The 20,202-nt window shown below is 43.6% G+C and overlaps 1 protein-coding gene across 2 annotated transcripts in view; it reads left to right on the forward strand.

Moving 5' to 3' along the window:
• Positions 1–20,202, forward strand: part of APBA2 (amyloid beta precursor protein binding family A member 2) — a 236,520-nt gene that overhangs the window by 113,253 nt on the left and 103,065 nt on the right. For both annotated transcript variants that reach the window (XM_040642672.1, XM_040642673.1), the window contains exon 3: positions 3,169–3,222. The gene's annotated coding sequence lies outside the window, so the exon portion shown is untranslated. The remainder of the gene's footprint in view (positions 1–3,168; positions 3,223–20,202) is intronic.

The following is a 20,202-nucleotide window of genomic DNA, read 5'->3' on the forward strand; positions in this document are numbered from 1 at the left end:
GGGGCTCCCCAACCACGTGGGCCGCTAGTGGGCCCTGAGGATGGCTTGTGGAGTTGGGGCCTCCCATCGGCTCCCCTGACCTAATATCAAAGGTAAGCAGCAAATTTATGAACCGTCCACTCGAAGCCACGTTTAGGATTTCTGTTTACCTCCCAAGCGTCTGGAAAGGCGGCCTTTCAAAGGCTCTGTTTGATCAGAGCTCTAATTGATTGCCAGAAATGTGCATGTCGAATAATAGAGAACCTACAATGGCAGCTGCAGTGGGCATCCTGTGAGAAAGTTAATTAATCCTGACACCAAATACCAACTGTCTCAGCAACAATAGTCGTAAGAGAGCCGACTGCGACTGCGAACTGTGTGGTATTTCAAGTCAGGCAGCTGGAGGGCTGTTTCTTGGTAGTATTCTCTGTGCCTGAATGCTGCTGTGGATTCAGTGCCCCAGGCAAGGGCCTGCCTTTTCTTCTGTACTGGTTCCAAGGGTGGGGGGGGAGGGGTCTCCAGACCCCGGAGAACCCGGTCGTCAGCATGCAGACAGAGGGAGCCTTCGTGGAACCTCCCAGGGCTCCTATGGCTTTGTATTTTTTCGCCTCCCCTGGGAAGCTGGAATACAGGATAAGTTCCCCTCCTGCTCCCCCAAATAACTTGTGGGTGGGCCAGCAACTTGGAAAATGGAGTGTTTAAATCTTATGGGGAGACCTGTGTACTTCATCGCCAGCCTGGGGCTTGATAAAGATGAGGAGATTATTCCAAAAATGGTGGTGCCCTGCCAGAAGAAGAGAGGCTCTCGGATTTCGGTCCACTCACAAGTGGCCAAGAGAAACAGGGGAAGTGCCCTGGCCCTCGATGCCTCCAGAGAGGGTAGAAAGAGGTCGGGGACCTGTGTTTGGCAGAAGTAGGAACAGCCAGGCTGTCCGTGGCTAAGAAGAAAAGCCTGGTTGTTCTGAAATGGAGGTGATTCTCTGTGTCCATTCCGGCTGCTGGAATGGGAGCAGGCCCTCCCTGGATGTCCCTGGCCAGGTGGGGGGGGTGCAGGGCCAGCAGGGACCTGCTGACCCCCATGGGCCTTGCCAGGTCTCTGCGCTCGTGACTTTGTTGATTTTTTGAAGGTGAGCTGTCTGTCCAGAGACAAGTTCACCAAAAATAACACAACCCTGCTTTCGCCAACGCAAGCGAGGGGCCCCGAGAGGGCAGGGAGAGGGCACTGCTGCATGGCCAAGAAAATTCATATTTTTCTTTGGAGGAAATGGAAAGTGGTGCTGGGTCCAAGTGGTAGGTGACCTTGCTATCAAGTTAAAATGCTGCTGGGGAAATTAGAGAAGACAAACATGAGAAGAATGCTAATGAGCATTGGTGGACCAGAGCCCAGAGCCCTGATTCCTCCACCATCCACAAGGGGTACTGGTGTGATGATGCCTATAAATAGACACTTAAAAACCGATTCTAAATTGAGTTAAGATGTGGGCCTGTTTCCTCCTATGGAAAAGCGTTATGTAAAGTGCAGAGCTCTGCCCTTTTTCCAAGGTAGCTTGATGATTCTGTGCCTTTGAGGGGAGTCTGTGTGGAACATGTGGGGGGGCGTGCTCAGGCTGCAGATGAATGAGACTCTTGTCCTTTCGAGAGACTCACAGACTGAGGACAGGCAGAGGGAGAGCTGTGGCCCCTTCCTCCAGGTGGAGCAATGGGGCAGGCTTCACTTCCAGCACCAGGAAGCCCAGCTGAGCCTGCAGACTAGCTCTGGGTTTCCCCGCAGTGCTTCTGGGCTGGGAGGAAGTGGGAGAAGCTGGGTCCATGGGCACGTGGTCATTTCCAGGGACGCACGGTGGCTCTGGGCAGTGCAGGTGGCTGTGGACCTGAGAAGGGAGGTGAGAACATGGGGAACATGTGGGGAGAACTCTAGCCTGTGCTGGTGGTCCAAGGCTTCTGGGTTCTTCCCTGCAGCCCTCTTGGTCAAAATTGCCCGGAGCTGGAGTAAGGGATTCTGGGAGAGGACAGAGGTCTTTCTCACTGACCTGCTTGAGTTCATAGAGCCAACTTATTAACAGAGTAAGGAATTGAGGCCCTGTCTGAGGACCACCAGGGAAGTGTTCCTGCCTCTGGATACAGCACTTAGTGTGTGCACCGACTCTGACATCACTTCCTTTTGGAGGTCCTGGGATGGTGGGGTTTGGGGGTAAAAAAAAAGAAATACTGTTTGATGCTAATGGGTTCCCAGGCAGCGTTTTGGGGGCTTTGTGGCATTCACTTTCCCAACCAGCTTGGAGGTCAATCTTATTGTCCATTGGTGTGTTTTCGAAAGGAACAAAGACATTCCTTTATAATGCCATGTGTCTTTAGCCAAAGTGGAGGGAGAAGAGGATTTTTTAAAAAAAATTTAATTCCAGTATAGTTAACATACTGTTTTATATTGGGGAAAAAGAGGAATTTGGATGTGATGTTTAAGACCAATAAATCCCCCTCCTCTTGCACCACCCCAGGCTTCCCGCTCTCTGGCCATCTTCTGCCCCTCCTTGAATTCCTGATCTAACCCAGGGCCTTACCTTGAGCCACAGAGCATAGAACATATTGGACTTCCTCTCTAGCTTTCGTCTGCAAAGCTTTTGCTGTCCAAGAGGAGCGTGAAACCCGATGGCCTCTTTTCTGTTCTCTTTGTGAAACCCCCTTGCCCAAGAGGAAGGGTGAGCCGTGAGCTTGGGCAGAGGAAATGCGTGGTGCCCTGCTTTTCTTTCTCTTTGCTTTAATCTCTCTTCACCCCCCTCCAGCCCCCACAGGCACACCCACCTCCCTCTGAAAGTGTCCCAGAATACCGGCTCGAGCACTAGCGGGGTCAAGCTTTGTTGTGGGGAAATACATATTCATGAGGGCTTTGAGGAGCTTCATTAAAATGCGGATAGTCTCTCCTTCCAGAGTGATACACAAGCCATTGCTTTATTTGCCCAACACGACGTTCTTAAGGCAATAATTAGGTGAGGAATGGCTAAAGAAACATTTTAATTATTTGTTTCTGGTAATTTGTGATCGTCTCATTAGAATTATAATCGGTTCACTTTTACAGGTAATTCAAAACCTCTCACTCATTCAAATGTCTGTACTTGAAAGGGCTCTATGTGAACACTAGTGTCTTTTTGGAAACCCAAGTAACTTCCTCTATTTCCTTCTGTTTTATTCCAGAAAGATTTCGTCACCAGAAGGTTTTTGGGGACTTTACCACACCACTTGTTTTCGGTAAGAAATATGAGGTTGCCTTGCATGGAGTGAGGCTTTGCGTCGGGCATGGGTGAAATGGAGTTGTTGTACTCGAGGGACGCTACATTTCAGGTGGAACTGGGCATTGGCCACAGTTCTTTATTTCCTGGGAAGCCGTGGATGTGTCATTCAGCGCTAGTCTGCGCGCAGGGAGTCTGAGGCTGGGGTTGATTCCCAGCCAAGGAGCCCGTGAGTACCGGGCTCTCGGGGGGACGCTAATGTTGCCTGGAATGGACGCCTCTCCCGCCACCCCCAAGACAACAGTAACACCCACCCCCTGTCCCTGGCTCACTCTACTAGTGCTTGTGAAAACCGTAGTCCTTACTGGATTCAGACACTTGTTTGTGTAACTCCTACCTCGATTCCGATTTATATCGAACGTCGCTAGACATCACCGACAATAAATGCCATGTACGACCTTTTCACTATCAAACTCGGGCACCGTTGCGAGTCTAACTAGAAGTGAACCCCCGTGAAATATCAGGACACTGAGAAGACGAATCTAACTTGCATCAGAAAGAGCCCTCCTAAGCTGCTCAGGGATGAGGGACGGCCCGTGTTGCTGTCGCCCCTGCAGGTGAAGCTAGACTGCGGTCCCGACCCCACTGGCCCAGAGTCGGCACTTGGCTTGCTCTTGTTGGTAGGACCTACAGCAGCAGATTTGCAGCCCAGGTGCCTCCTGAGTGCCTGGTACAGGGGACACTTGCAGGAGATATATTCTGACTGAGGATGAGCCACCAGGGATCTTTGGCTTGGTTGTGGGAAAGCTGGTGCAGGGGATGAGATAGGTTTGGAGAGCAGGGTGGAGAGTAGGCTGTTGTTGGAGGTGAAGACGCTGAGCCAGGAGTGGTCACTGCGTCTTGATGCCAGAGCAGATCTGAGCTTCTGATGGATTCTGTGGGTTCTTATGCATCCATGGGAGGGAGCACTGCTGGGCTTGGATAGGGCTGCGCCAGTGGTCATATGGAAGTGTAGTGGCTTGGGGACTTCTAAAGGAGAGGAAAATTTGGGGTTTCCCAATGGGGAAGTTCTGTGCCAATTCTGAGGATAAAGATGAAGACCAGGAGGGGCCAGGTTGGGATACCGGAGCATCGAGACCTGGGTCTCAAACCACTGTTTTGCCTCTGGGGTGGCAGAAGGATGCAGGGACTGCTGTTTAGGGTTACTGAAGGAGCCTTCTTTTGTAAGTCACGGCAGCTGTGTTTATTCAATTTCTAATGCAGCTTCTGTCCTATGTGTAGTTAGCGGTCCATGAGCACTGTGCTGTGCATGGGCAAAAATTCGCCTCCCATTGTACGGAGGTTGGGGGGGTGTGTTCCTGTCACGGATGTCCTGGATGGATTCTGCAGTGGCTTTGGGTTTGGGAGGGTGCTGGCACATTCATAAGACATTTAAGAGTTAGAACAATCAGCCCCTATCCAAGGAAGCAGAGGGTGAAATGTCAGAGGAGCTGCTTGACTTTTAATGCATTTGGGCAAAAAATAAATGAGCATTTTTCTGAACGTGTCCTTGGTTGTCGGTCTTTAAAGTTTCAGAATTTACTTCTGTGCTCTCAACGAAGCCTTTTCCATCTCGTTTAATTTTAGACTCATAAACATTCGTCAGCCTCAAATAGAGGAGGTGCGTCCCCTGCCCTCAGCTGTGACAGTGCTGCAGAGTTTGGGGGATTCTGGGAAGCGAGGTGATTTCGTGTGTAACCGGCAGCAAGGACAGCTTGTAAAGAGAGAGGTTCTTATGGGGGAGGGGTCTCACAAACTGCAGTGAAATTCCATTCTCCTGGGAGCCCCGGGTCAAAGAGCCAGTGCAGTCTGTCAGTCCTCTAGGAACTGTCCACTGTGAAATTGGCTTCTTAAAGTTTATCTAGATGAAATGGGGGTCGCTGTTGCTTTCTGACGGAGCCACAGGACAATTCTGTGGGTGCCTCTAAGGTATAAGGTATTTTTTTTCTTGTGAGCCCCAAGAAGACCTAGAGGGATCTTTATGTATCCTGAAATACTATTAGAGTATTGAAATCAGCTGCAATAGACAAGCCGTCTCGCTCTCTTTCCGATTGCTCTCACCCATCTGCGGTGTAATGGGACTGCCATTTAAGTGAATATACTCATCACAATTCTCTACAGCTTCCCTGCAGAAAAGCATATTTCTTCTGTGAGAGAAAAGTGGCAATGAGATGGATATTTTTAAATGTCAATTATGCTAGAGTGAATCTCTGTGAGGAGAGCTGCAGAGAGAAGAGACCCGGGTTTATTTATTTTTTTTCTGCTGCAAATGAACCATTCTGTGACATCAGAATACTAATACCCGGAGTCTGTGCCTGACATTTCCTCATAGAATAACTTGGTGAATATGCTTCCACTTACGGTAAAAGTTTGGGGCCGTGTTCTGTTTTTTTTCCCTGGGAGAATTCAATCCTCGGACTCACCATCCTACGATATTAACCCTATCGTTATGTGTGACTTGTAATTCCAGTTGACCCTTGAACAATATGGGGTTAGGGGTACCGACCGTCGCATAGGTGGAAATCTGCATCTAACTTTTGACTCCCTAGAAACTTAACTACTACTCACCTACTGGTGACAGGAAGCCTGATAACATAAACATTTGATTAACACATATTTTTTATGTTATATGTGTGATATACTGTATTCTTATGATAAGCTAGATAAAAGGAAATGTTATTAAGAATATCATAAGGAAGAGAAAGTACATTTACAGTACTGTCATGTATTTATTTAAAAAAAATCTGCATGTAAGTGGACCCACACAGTTCAAACCCAGTTCAAACTGTATATAAATTTAGTGACTTCCTGAAGAAGTGGTGGGAGAATTAATAAGCTATGTTTAAATCATGGGAAGTCTCAGAAAATATGTTAAGTTAGAGGATGTTGCATTCGTGAAAATGGTTCCCTGATAGGATGTCAGCATGCTCTTGCACATAGAAGTGCTATGTAAAATCTGACCAAGAATGATTTCTGAAGTATAAGATCTGAAGAAGGCCATGAAATTCCCAGCTACTAGACCTTAAATGGAAAGACGAAGGTGGAATGTTAAGGGGAAGCTAGCATAAGGGTGAGGCAGTGAGATTCCTGATGGATGTTCTACTTTAAGATTGTGTGATATTTGTGTAGGGAGGACAGAGGGATGGGCAGGACAGGATAGTGAGCCTAATAACAAACTCTCACGTGCACAGGAACACAGGAGGTGGCAGAGCTGTTATTGATCAGGTGGGAAGTGATGCAGGACAACTGGTTGTCCACGTGGGAAAAGATAAAATGAGATCCCTACCTCACATCACACACACAAGTAAATGCCGACAGAATGACAATGAAGGGCAAGATACTAAAATGGATAGAAGAGATTTTCTGTACGCCCTTGCAGTAGGACAAGGTAAGACACACACAGGCACAGAAAAGACTGAATAATTAGACATCAGGGTTAGCCATTTCTTTAAGAGCAGAGACACTATATAAAATTTAAAGCAAACTATCACCTGGAGTAAATATCTGAGATGCATTTACTGTAAGGGATTAGCATTCGGTTTGTATAAGGAACTCTTTCAGATCAATTAGAAAAAAGACAACATAATTGAAAAAACAAGCAAATAATATGAAGAAGGAGGTGGGGATGAAGGGTGTGTTCATGGATGTGTGTTACGTTACTCTCTATGCTTGCTCCTGCGTATTTGAGAAGGTTGATGACAGAAGAGGGACTATGACACACCTCGCTGTATGCCCACACAAACCTCTCTGCTCTTGTGTTGTGTGTCCCTCTGGCAGGGTGACCTTGCTCCTGTTCACTAGCTACTCCTCTAACTCAGCTGGAACTGCTGGCTTCCTAGGCTCACCTTTTTATAGGTGGTTCTGCATTCGTCTCATCATTGAAATGGTGATAGGACTTCTTTTTTTTCTTCTTCCCAGCTTTTTTGAGGTATAACTGGTAAACAACCTGCATATCGTGTATTCATTTTGGTGAGTTTGGACATATGCATACACTCATGTTACTATCACCACGATTCAGGTAATGAACTTACTCATCACCTCCCAAAGTTTTCTTGTGACCCTTTGTTTTTTGTTTGTTTGTTTTGTAGTGAGAACACCTAACCTGAGATCTGCCTTCTTAAGCACTTTTTGAAGTACACAGCACCTTACCGTTAACTGCAGGCATGATGTTTCATAGCGGTTCTCTAGAACTTACTCATCTTGCATAGTGAAACTTTCCACCCATTCAGCAGCTCCCCATTTCCCCCTCCCCTGAGCCCCTGGCAACCACCATTCTACTGTCTACTTCTGTACCTTTGAGGACTTTAGACATAAGAGGAATCATGCAGTATTTGTCCTTCTGTGACTGCCTTACTTCACTTAGCATAATGTCCTCCACGTCCGTCTGTGGTGTTGCGAATGGCAGGATTTCCTTCATTTTAAAGGCTGAATACTATTTCCTTGTACATATAGACCTCATTTTCTTTATCCATTCATCTGTTGATGGCCATTTGGGTTGTTTCTATATCTTGGCTGAACAAGCCAGGCTTTTGCACACTGCTCTGCCCTGTTCTTTCAACAGCAGTGTCTCCATGGGTCCTTTTTTTGGCTCTGTGTGGCCGATTCCTCTTCTGTGTGCTTCTCCCAGACCAGGCTTATGGGCCACTCTCTTTGGGATCTTGGTTGGACATTTAAGCCCCATGTGAGCCTGCTCTGTGCTTCCCTGCCTCACTGCTGATCTCTCTGTGGACTTGCACGTCCGCTTGGTCTGTATCCTTCACAATGTCCAGCCCAGTGCCTTGGGGTTAGTAGATGTTCCGGAAGCCTGTGATCATCATGTATCTCTAGTTTCTTAAACTTACAGAAGCTCATTGTCCTCATCCGTAAATGGGGACTCATGGTTTTCGGGGTGGTTATGAGAATGAACCACATCACAGATGGAGAGCACGTGGCATGTAGCAGCCCCCCAATATTACTGGTGTTCTTCCCTGGAGGAGGCAAAGGGAGGGCCTGGGGCTGGCCATTATGATTTGCTTTCAGGCTTGGTATGTGTGTTTTCAACTACTTGAAAATGCCTTCTGTGACACCTAACTTTTTTTTTGTTTTTTAAAGTTGTACGTTAAGAGAGAAAAAATTTCATCAACACCTTTTTTAAAAGATGAAAAATGTGCTAAGAAAATAGCACGTTGAGCTGCTACTAGGTTGAGCCCAACATAATTTGTGTGATTAAATTGAAGGAAGTTAGCCATTACTGTATGTAACTTTTTATTAATGATATTCAGATCTAATTAATTAGACCTAGTTCTCATTAATTACATGAGTGTGCAAGCTGGCATTCTCAAACTGTGTTCTGTGGAGTCCCACGAGATGTTCCTAAAAATAGTAATCCGCATTCAGATCAGGCTGGGAACACTGTGTACTGCCCCCTCTTGGAGAGTCCCAAAGCACCACAGGAAAGGCCTTTTGAAGTCCTGCAAGAAAATCGCTTACTTAATTCTGTTTAACTCCTCATTTTCCAAACTGATTTTGACCACATGTGCTTCTGGATGCACAAGGAAAGGCTAATTGAAGTCAGAACAACTTTTATACCATTGTTTGTGCTTGGACTGGTTGATGAACAGTGTCTATGTTTATGGGAACATTCCTTACGTCTTCCCGGGGAGCCCTGCGGGGTCTTGTCTGTTGTGGAACACACTGCTGCGAGTTTGGCTTTCATGGAGTCTGGAGCCACGACAGATTCGTCTCCTTTCTTGGACAAATCACTTAGTTTCCTTTGGTCAGTCTGCAGGCAAATATGGTGGTAGCCTGCGGGCTCTGGGCTCTTCAGGGTGGCTGTCAAGGTGAAAGTTAGCACTTGGAAGTGCCTGACTCTGCTCCTGGGCTGTGGAAGGGCTCTTGGGGTTGTTACCAGCTTTGCCAGAGACCCTCATTGACAAGGAAGACCTTGTCACTGACTGTGTCCTAGCCTCAGGGGTCAGGGGAGAGTGCCACTCACCTCCTGGCAAGGTCTTTCTAGGAGGTTTGAAAGTGAACAGCTGACCTCCACTTTGTTTATCAGCCTCAGGGGTCAGGGGAGAGTGCCACTCACCTCCTGGCAAGGTCTTTCTAGGAGGTTTGAAAGTGAACAGCTGACCTCCACTTTGTAGAGGGTTTTGGTGGTCGGACACACCGTTGAGGGATTTTGGGGAGAGATGACTCATCAGTCCTGTAGGTTAAGCAGGAGGAGTGAGGTTTAACTTTTCATCTTGAAGGGGGAGTATACATTTCTGGGAGAGAGGGAGAGAAAGGGGGAGTGTACCAGGCAAACAGAAGTGTATGTATGACTGAAGCATGGAGACATGAAGAGGCCTGGCAGGTCCTGGGGAATGGAGCTAACCCTTGAACAATGTGTGGGTTAGGGGCACCAACCCCTTCCCCCGCCCTGTGCAGTTGAAAATCTCTATATAACTTTTGACTCCCCAAAAACTTAACTACTAATAGCCTACCGTTGACTAGAAGCCTTGTCAGTAATGTACATAGTTGATGAACACATATTCTGTGTCGGTATTACATACTGTATTCTTACAATAAAGTAGGCTAGACAAAAGAAAATGTTATTAAGAAAATCATAAAGAAGAGAAAGGACATTTACAGTATTGTACTGTGTTTATTGAAAGAAATTCTACATATAAATGAACCCATTCAGTTCAAACCCGTATTGTTCGAGGGCCAACTGCAGTTTGACTTGCTTGACAGAGAAGCCAGAGGCTGAGGAGTCCATCCCTTAGCCAGGCTGGCCGAGGCAGTGGGTGGGTGTGACCTCCATGAGGAGTGGAGGACTGCACAGGGGAGCGAGGAGCCTGAGGAGAATGGCGGGAAGGTGGGTGGGAACCAGGAGGGAAGAGGGCTGAGGATTTTCAGTGACCAGGTGGGAGTTGCTGGAAGACCATAAAGGATTTTTTTTTAAAGATTTTATTTATTTATTCGACAGAGATAGAGACAGCCAGCGAGAGAGGGAACACAAGCAGGGGGAGTGGGAGAGGAAGAAGCAGGCTCATAGTGGAGGAGCCTGACGTGGGGCTCGATCCCATAACGCCGGGATCACGCCCTGAGCCGAAGGCAGACGCTTAACCGCTGTGCCACCCAGGCGTCCCAATCAGAGTTCTTTAAACGGAGCAAGTAGATGTGGTGATTTCTGTCTTACAGAGAAGATAGGTTTCTAGGCACGATGTGTTAGGCAAGGCTGGGCAGTATGCATTTGGGCTGGGTGCTATGGGGCACAGCATAGTGAGTGAACCATGCCCCACGCCTGCCTCTCCTCACCCTCCCCTGCAGACTTGGAGGCGCCTGCCTGCCTCGTGCACTTGCTGCCCACAGCCATGGTCACTGCCCCTAGGCAAGGAGAGGACACCCAGATGGCCTGGGAGCCCAGCCCTGCTTTGATGGGAAAGTTGTTTTGTGACCTGCTGCTTCTTTGTTTTCTTATACAACAAAGGACATGGGGAGGGGTGATGGGGGGGTGTAATGGGCAGAGAGCTCAGTTTTGCCAGAGGAAAGAGTTCTGGGCATGGATGGTAATAATGAGCTTACAACAGTGTGAATGTGCTTAATGCCACTGAACTGTACACTTCAAAACATATTTTAAAAAACAGCAGGAACACAGCACCATATCCTTGAATGGTATTATTACAAGTCACGGAGACACTAACACACGTAGGTTCTACCTACAATCAATCATTCTTCACACCCCTGAGTTTCTACCTTCCCATCATTCCGGGACTTGGTTTCCAGTCTCTCCTGTGTCCTGTTTTCTCTGCTCTGAATGTCATCCTGATGGTGTCTCTGTCCTTCTCCGGTGTGGCCCAGGTGGGAAGCTGTTCTCTACGATGCTTTTATTAGGATGGTGTGTGTGTGAGTACGTGTGTGAGAGTGTGTAAGTTTATATGAGTCTTCGTGTGAGTGTATGTGTCTGCGTGTGTCTGTGTGTGTTTATGTGAGTGAGTCTCGGTGTGTGTGAGTATGTATGAGTCTGAGTTTGTGTCTGTGTGTTTGTGTGTGTGTATGAGTCTGTGTGTGTATGCGTCTATGTGTTTGAGAGTGTGTGAGCCTGTGAGTGTGACTGTGTGTGTGTATGTATAAGTCTGTGAGTATGTGTGTGTATGTGAGTGAGTGTGAGTCTCTGTGTGAGTATGAGTCTGTGAGTGAGAGTGTGTGTCTGTGTGTGCATGTATGTGAGAGTGAGTCTGTGTGTGTGTGAGTGTGATTCTCTGGGTCTGTGTGTGTAGGGGAAGCAGACTGGATCCTCCTTCCAGAAGCGAGCCTAGCCTGGGAACCCTCCCCTGGTGGCCTTAACCCCGTAGAGCACCAGGTCATCATAGAGAAGGCTCCAGGAAGCCTGACTCAGAAATGAGGGCATGTTTCTAGTGCCTTGACAGCGGGCAGAGGCCCTGGCTCAGAATGGAATGTGAAGGAAAACTTTCAAAGATGAGCCCCTGCCGCTAATATGGTGACTTCTCTAGTCTCGTCTGAGTTGCATTCCCCTTCCTTCGCTAGAACAGTCCACGCCGCATAATGATCACTCGAACTTTCTAACAAAGTTGGCTGAAAGCCGGAGGAGGCTCTGTAGATTTGCCTTTTCAGAGCCTCTGTTGATAATTGCATAGTGTGCAAGACCAGCAATATAGACCATATTATTTTTTTCCAATAAGTTTTTTAACTTGAAGTATAGTACAAACAGAAAGGTATAAAAATCCTAAGTGTTTATTGCCGTGAATTTTCTCAAAGTGAACACATCTGGAAAACTATCACCCCATGAAGAAAGAAAACATCCCTAGAACCCAAGAATCCCCCCCCCAGCCTTCTCTCCCAGCCACATCCTTCCTTACCCAAAAGTAACCAGAATCTTATCACCAAATCCTATTTTTGCTGATTTTTGAATTTTTTAATAAATGAATTTCTACAGCTTGTACTCTTTTGTCGTAGCTTCTTTTGCGTAATGAGAATCATTCATGGTGTTGAGTGGACAGTAGTTGATTGGTTTTCCCTGTCATGTAGTTGTATATTGTGTAAATATACTAGAATTTACCCATTCTACTTTTGATGGAAATTTGGCTCTTTTCCAGTTTTTGGTCATTATTGCTGCTGGGAACGTTCTTATACGTTAGGTGCACACGTGATCGCATGTCTATTGATCTACTTAGGGATGGAGTTGGTGGATCGTAGGGCGTGGGTATGTTGATATTTTAGTGAACACTACCAATCAGTTTCCTGAAGTGGTTATAACAAATTCCACCCTCACCTATAAGTGTAAGAGTTTTAGTTCTTCCACATCCTCATGTGTTGGTTGCCATTTTGACGTTGATTCTGATGGATATAGAGTGAGATCCTGTGGTTCTAATTGCATTTCACTGAAAACTAATGATGTGGAGTATCTTTAAAATATTAAAAATATATTTTCATTGTCCTTTTGGTATCTTCTTTTGTAAAGTTCCTGTATGAGTCTTTTGCTCATTCTTCTCTTGGGTTTTCTTTCCTTTTGTGCTTTGTAGGGTTTCTTTACATGCTCCGTACCTGATAACTTTGTTAGATGCCAGCATTCCATATATCTTCTTAGTTTTCCTTTCTCATTTTTAGTAGTATCTTTTGATGAAGAGAAGCCTAGCTTATGAATTGTTTCCTTTAAGATAATTGCTTCTTGTGCCCTGTTTAGGAAATTTATGCGTACCCAAGAACACGAAAACAGTCTCCTTCTCCTTCTAGAAGCTTTATTCAAACTTTCACTTTTCCACCTACGGTCCACTTGGCGTTGATTTTTGTCTATGGTGTGAGGTAGACGTCAGGATTCATTTCTCTTCCAGTGGAATAAAGGTCTGATTCCTTTTTTTTGGTGTTTGACTGCTGGCTGCTTTCAAACCCCACCTCCTGCTTTTCCTTCTGCCCCACATCTGGGAAAGCTGATAAGAAAGCTTGCATATAACCTCGAGTGGTGGTGGTGGGAAGTTCAGACAACGTCATCCTCAGCCTCTGCATGCACACTCCTCTGTGGCTTCACCCCCTAACCACCGTGGCCACTCAAGACATTTTTGGACTGGCCTTTGTGCCTGCCATGTTCTCCCCAGAAAGACCAATATATGAGTAATTAATCTCTTCACGCCCTCTTTATAACTGGTCCATCACCAGTCTCAACATCCAAACCAATTTTGTGTGGGGAGGTAGATCTCATCATCCGTGGCAGGATCACAACACACTACAATGTTCCAAATTACTGTCTGTGTGCAACTCTGTTCAATTCTGCAGGTCTGTTGGTCTGTCCTTGTACCAGTACCACCAATACCACAATATCTTAATTACTGTGATTTTATAATAACTGTTTACCTCTGCTCGTTTTAAGCCCTTCAGTTTTGTTCTTCAAGGTTATCTTGCTGTATTTGGCCCTTTGCATTTCCATATAAAATTTACAATCATTCCGTCAATTTCTGTACAGACACTTTCTCATAAAATCCTACTGAGGGAGTTGATATCCTTATAATATTGTCTTCCAATCGATGAACCTGTCATGTATTTCTCTTTGAGTTTAAGTTTTCCTGATACATTTTGTAGTTTTGTATATACAACATCTTCTGTTAGATTTCTTCCAAAGTATTTGGGTATTGTTTTGTTTGCTGTTATTGCTGTCAAACGTGGTTGCTTTTTTTTTTTTTTAATTCTGTGTTATAATTGCTTTTCACAGGTATTTATAAATGTGATTGTTTCTTATATGTTTCCCTTGTATTTAGCAACTTTGTTAAATTCATTTATTAGTTGTAATAATTTATTTGTAAGTTCTTTTAGATTTTCTGCATGTATAATCATGTTGCCTACGAATAATGAGAGTTTTGTTTTTTTTTTTCCTTTTTTGCACTGATTGCAAACCCCAGTTCAATAATTCCCCTCTTGGGGGAAAAATCCTTTAGTATTTCACTTCGAATTAAGCTAGTTGCTCTCAATTTTTTGTGAATAGTATTTATAAGAAAGTTTTTATTTCTAGTTTGCTACAGATTTATCATGAATGGGGTTTGAATTTTATCAAATACTTTTTCTGCATCTAATAAAATAATCTTTGAATATTTTCCCTTTAATGTGGTGAATTTTATGATTGATTTTTGAATATTAAGCCAATCTTGCATTTCTGGACTAAATCCAACTGATTTCTGATGTGATATAATTTTTATGTATAACTCCTTTTGATTTAATAATTTTTAATAGTTTTTTTGCAACTGTTTAACAGTGATTTGCCTGTAATTTTATTTTCATATAATGTCACATAGGTCAGGTTTTGGTATCAAGGTAAATGACTTTATGTAGTGAGTTGGGCATTATTTCCTCTTTTTATGTTTCCTGGAAGATTTGGGGCAATATTGGTGTTTTCCTTTTTTTTAAAAGATTTTTTTAATTTATTCATTTGAGAGAGAGCACACTCAAGAGCAGAAAAGAAGGGTCAGAGGGAGAGGGAGAAGCAGACTCCCTACCGAGCAGGGAGCCCCACACCGGCTCTGATCCCAGGACTCTGATATCATCACCTGAGCCAAAAGCAGACACCCAACTGACTGAGCCACTCAGGGGCCCTTCTTTTATATATATATATATTTTTAAAGATTTTATTTATTTATTTGACAGAGATAGAGACAGCCAGTGAGAGAGGGAACACCAGCAGGGGGAGTGGGAGAGGAAGAAGCAGGCTCATAGCAGAGGAGCCTGATGTGGGGCTCGATCCCATAATGCCGGGGTCACGCCCTGAGCCGAAGGCAGACGCTTATCCGCTGTGCCACCCAGGCGCCCCTCTTCTTTTATATTTTCTTCCCCTCCCTTCCTCCCTTTCCTTTCCTCCCCTTCCCTTCCCTTCCCTTCCCTTCCCTTCCCTTTCCTTCCTTCTTTCCTTCCTTTAATGTTTGGAAGAGTTCAATTGGGAAGCCACTGGGGTTGGAAATTATTTCAGAAGTTTAATTATAGATTCGATTTCTTTAGTAGATACAGGATCATTTGGATTTTTTTATCTTCCGGTGTCAGTTTTGCTAAGTTGTGTTTCAGGAAGCTATGCATGTCATAAACATTGTCACAGTTATTCGTGTTATTTGTAATGTCCATCATTGTCTTTCATAAGTGATATCTACCTTTTCATTTCTGATATTGTAATGTTGGATGCTCCCTCTTCCTACTTCCCACTTCCACTTTTATCAGTCTTGGTAGGGATTCATGAATTTAATATTCCCCAGGGGGCGCCTGGGTGGCTCAGTTGGTCGAGTGCCCGACTCTTGGTCTCGGCTCAGGTCTTGATCTCAGGGTTGTGAGATTGAGTGCTGCCTCAGGCTCCACTCTCAGTGAGGAGACTGCTTGAGATTCTCTCTCCCTCTGTCCCTCCCCCTTTCTCAAATAAATAAGCAAATCTTTTTTTTTAAAAAAAAGAAAGTAAATGAGTATCTAGATTATTTATTTTTGCAGCCTTTTTCATTTTCTAATAAAGGAATTGAAAGTTATAAATTTTGCTGTAAACCTGCTTTAGCTGTAATCTACTACTTTTAATTATTATGGTTAAAAAACACATAATTTGTCATTTTTAAGTGTATAGTTCAATAGTGTTAACTATATTCACATTGTTGTGAATCTTATCCCCAGGACTTTTTTTATCCCTCAGATCTGAAATTCTACATCCATTAAACAGTAACTTCTCTTTTCCCCTTGTCCCGAGCCTCTGGCAACCCCCATTCTACTTTCTGTCTCTATAAATTTGACTATTCTAGGTGCCCCATATAAGTGGAATCATACAGTATTTGTCTTCATGACTGGCTTTTTTTAGCTTAGCATAATGTCTTCACATTTCATACATGCTGTACCATATGTCAGAATTTCCTTCCACTTTAAGGCTGAATAATATTCCATTGTATGTATATGTCACATTTTCTTTATCCATTCATCCATTGATGGACATTTGGATTGCTTCCACCTTTTGGTTATTATGAAAAGTGCAGCTATGAATATGAGTATGTAACACTATTTTTTGATATGTTGTATTTTCATTAATCTGTTCAAATGTTTTTAATTTTTTTAAAGATTCTATTTATTTATTAGAGAGTGAGAGAGCACGAGGTGAGGGGCTGAGAGCGGCAGAGGGAGTGGAAGAAGCAGGCTTCCCGCTGAGCAGGGAGCCCAATGTGGGCCTTGATCCCAGGACCATTGGATCATGACCTGAGCTGAAGGCAGATGCTTAACTGGCTGAACCACCCAGGCATCCCTAAATGTTTTTAATTGTTATAACTGTTTGCTTCTTTGATATGTGAGCTATTTCAAAGTGGTTAATTTCCAAATGTCTGCATATTTTCTAGGCACATTATGTTGTTTATTTCTTGCTTAATTATACTATAGTCAGAAACATATCCTTTATGATTTTTAACATTTAAAAATTTGCTTAGACTCATTTTAGATTTGCCCACCATATGATTAATTTTGATAAAATTTTCTGTGTGCATTTGTGCGTAGTTTCTTCTTGCAGTAATTTACATATATCAACAAGGAAGATTTTGGTAATTATGGTGTTCACGTCTATTTCCATTCTAACTCTTTTCTGCTTGTTATATCATTTACTGAGAGAAGTGTGTTAAAGTATCCCACTGTGATTTCAGATTTGTCTTTTTATAGTTCTGTCAATTTTCCCCTTTATACATTTTAAGAGCATATGACTAAATACATATAAATTTAGAATTTAAATTTGGAATTTATTCCTAGCAGGTTGCCCTATGTTTTATTATGAATTACTTCCTTTTTGCCTTAGAAATGCCTCTTTTCCTAAAGCCTACTTTGTTTAGCTATCACTATAACTACACCGACTTTCTTTAAACAATTTTTTTTTTTTTTACTTTCGAATAGTTTTAGATTTACCGAGACATTGGATAGATAGTAGAGGGAGTTCTCATGTATCCTATACCCACTGTTCCCTACTGTTAACATCTTATATTAACACTTTCCACGGCAAGCAATAAGCCAGTATTAATACATTATTATTAACTACAGTTTGTCCTTCTTTCGGGTTTTCTTAGTTTTTACCTAACATCCTTTTTCTGTTCCAGGCATTCCATTTAGGATACCACATTAAATTTGATCTTCAGGTCTCTTTAGGCACGTTTAGATTATGATAGCTTCTTAGACTTGCCTTGTTTCGGATGACCTTGACAGCTTTGAGGAGTACTAGTCAGGTATTTTATAGAATATGCTGCAATTTAGGTTTGTCTGATATTTTTCTAATGGTTATACAGGAGTTATGGGCTGTTGGTGAAAGGACTGCCTAGAGAAAAGCACCCTTCTCATCATATCAAATCAAGGGTACGTAACGGATCGCCGTTATTAACCTTGATCACCTGGAAGTTATGTTGCATCCCCATGGGGGGCAGTAGCTAACGAATTATATGGAATTTTTGCCCATAGATTTGTCTCTTTTCCCTCACTTACTGATATGCTCATTTATTTTTTTTATGTCTGTATGGACTTGTGGATATTTATTTTATACTTTGGGCTGTAATCCAGTACTATGTTATTTATTTTGTTGTTCAAATTGTTCCATCTTTCACTCTTTCCTAACATATCCAAATATCAGACTCATTTTTCTTTTCCCCCTTCTCTCCAGGAGTTTGGCTCCTCAGGTTCTCATTGCATTAGTAGCCCTAAACTACAGTTTCTTGTATCCCCAACCTCATAAGACTGCCAAAAGTTCTATTTAGTCCTGTCGCTTCTTAACCACCACTTCCTGCTTGGTTTTTAAGCCTCTTGGCTCCTACTGGTTATGAATCCACAAAAATGCCTTGGTGAGAAAAGCTGCAGAAAATGCTGAGATTATTTCAGTTATATCTTCTTACTTGTCATGGGGCATATGGGTGGCTCATTCGGTCAAGTGGCTGACCTTTGATCTCAGCTCAGGTCTTGAGCTCAGGGCTGTGGGTTCAAGCCCCACATTGGACTCCATGCTGGGCATGGAGCCTACTTAAAAAAAAAAATTTTTTTTTCTTGTTTGTCAGGATCTCAGCCCCTCAAGTCCTAGTTATGTTGGCAGCTCTCAGATGTTTCCACAGAGATTTTTTATTATTTTATTTTATTTTATTTTATTTTATTTATTTGACTGAGAGAGACAGTGAGAGAGGGAACACAAGCAAGGGGAGTGTGAGATGGAGAAGCAGACTTCCCGCCGAGCAGGGAGCCCAATGCGGGGCTTGATCCCAGGACCCTGGGATCATGACCTGAGCCGAAGGCAGATGCTTAACAGCTGAGCCACCCACGCATCCCTCACAGAGATTTTTAAAAATGTCATCAAGAGTTTCTGGTCGTTCTTGGTGAGTGGATTAGTCTGGCACAAGCTGGTGCAGCATAGCCAGAAGTAGGATTGGTCAAGCATAACGTTTTTTGCTTTCTCCACTATGTCATAGTTAATGGTGCCTCATAATATTTGAAGACCTGGTGCTTTGCTCTCAGTCATCAAATATCCTAAGTAATGTAGATTTTATATGTCACATAGGAAAATGAATTATTCTGTACATATCCTTTATCTATACCCTTAGTCACAAGGGCTATCAAAAAGGATGTCTGCTGACTTCTCTTCAAGGTAAGGGAGAAAAAATAATGATCTTGGGAGAAGATAGCCTTCATCATAGAAGTTTATGATGAAAGGAACAGATGGGGAGAGCTATGTGAAATGGTCTTTTCAGTCTTGGGGACCTAGCAACAGTGCAATTACTGATGCAAATTTTTGGTTTGATCTTAAAGAAATTAAGCCTCTCTGTATGGTTAAGAATGGATTGGTGTGAGGACATCACTTCAGAGATGAAGTCTGTGCCTAACATCAGGGTATCTGGCAATGACAGGGTACCTTTAATTAGATCCAGCTGGATATGTAAGCTCTTCCCTGCAGGGTCTTGCTAAACATTGCCTCTGTCACCCCTGCACTTGGGCTGGATATTTTCCAACCCCTCCAGTTTTGTGTATTCTGTGGTTCTAAAGAGCAGCTGTCTTCCTTATTATCACCCACAATGGAATACAACCAAATCATTGAAAAAGTCCCCACAGATTGAGTTATCTACGAATTGATGCCATTTTAGTACGATCATTCAATTAGGCACAAATCCATCTCACTTTGTCACATCCAATTTAACACAGTTCAGTTTGACCCACAGAATGTTGGGAAGGACATGTCATGGATTTTGTTGAAAACCAGGTGCATTCTCTTTCCAAGATCTCCTTTGCGTATCTCTCTATATACCCTATCATAGAGAGAACTGGGAGTTATTTCACAAACAAATGGTTAGCTCTCGCAATGGCTGCTTCTCTTAAAAGTGATCACAAACCAACCCTTTAATAAGTGCATTTTAGAACTTCACTGTCCAGTATGGCAGCCACTAGCCCGTGTGGCTATTTCTATTTAATTTAATTAAAATGAAACAAGTTAAAACATCAGTTTCTCAGTGAACTAGCCACATTTCAAGTGCTCAAAGCCTACTGTATTGAGCAGCGCAGATAAAACACTTCTATCATAGCAGAAAGTTTTATGAACAGCCGTTCTAAAATCTTGATTCTAGAATCAGATTGAGACCTACCAGTCTGCAGATTGCCACAACATCCTTTGACCGTTTTACAAACATCTGCATGGTGCTTTCCTGTAGACAGTCTCTATCACTTGCCTTCTTTCCCACATTTCCTCCAAAATCACAGTCAAAAGCAACTCTGTTCCTCTGTTGCCCAGATCAGTCTAGAAGGCAGGCCTTGGATAGCTATGGACTACCTTTTTGGTTTTCAAAGAAGTTGCATAAAAAATGAAACTAAGTCACGTCTGGTATTCGAGGATTTGTCCCTGATTTGTGTCTTGCTGGTGTTTATATGACTGTCACTCTTGTTAAGATCTATATATTGCTTGTCCAGGATGCCTGTTTCTAATCAGAAGAGGCATGCTCTTGGAGAATCAGCCAAGTCGTCTTACACCTTGAGTAGA

Source organism: Ursus maritimus, unplaced genomic scaffold, assembly GCF_017311325.1.
Source record: "Ursus maritimus isolate PB19 unplaced genomic scaffold, ASM1731132v1 scaffold_27, whole genome shotgun sequence".
Taxonomy (NCBI): Eukaryota; Metazoa; Chordata; class Mammalia; order Carnivora; family Ursidae; genus Ursus; species Ursus maritimus.